The sequence below is a fragment of the Triplophysa dalaica genome, chromosome 16 (genome assembly GCF_015846415.1).
Source record: "Triplophysa dalaica isolate WHDGS20190420 chromosome 16, ASM1584641v1, whole genome shotgun sequence".
NCBI classification, from domain to species: domain Eukaryota; kingdom Metazoa; phylum Chordata; class Actinopteri; order Cypriniformes; family Nemacheilidae; genus Triplophysa; species Triplophysa dalaica.
In genome coordinates, this window is record NC_079557.1 from 260,509 (window position 1) to 260,833 (window position 325).

Genomic DNA, 325 nt, shown 5'->3' on the forward strand with positions numbered 1-325 from the left:
CGATTTGCCAATTCCCCACACAGACAGTTATATTATACATAATAGAAACCTGCTTTGCGGCGCGGATTATTTTTCTTTTTCAAGTGCTTGTGCCGCCCCCCACGTGTCGTGAAAATTTGGCGCCCCGGGCGGCTGCCCGGTTCGCCCGTGCCTAAAACCGCCACTGATTTCAATGGCTTTTTATAGTCAACAGATCACAATGCATGTAGTTCCATGCACTGTCAACTGTAGCGCCTTATTGTGCACTGCAGTGTGAATTATATGTGCGTACGTATTACATAGTTTGTGTGTGTGTGTGTATTTATGGATATTATTTCTCTCTGTT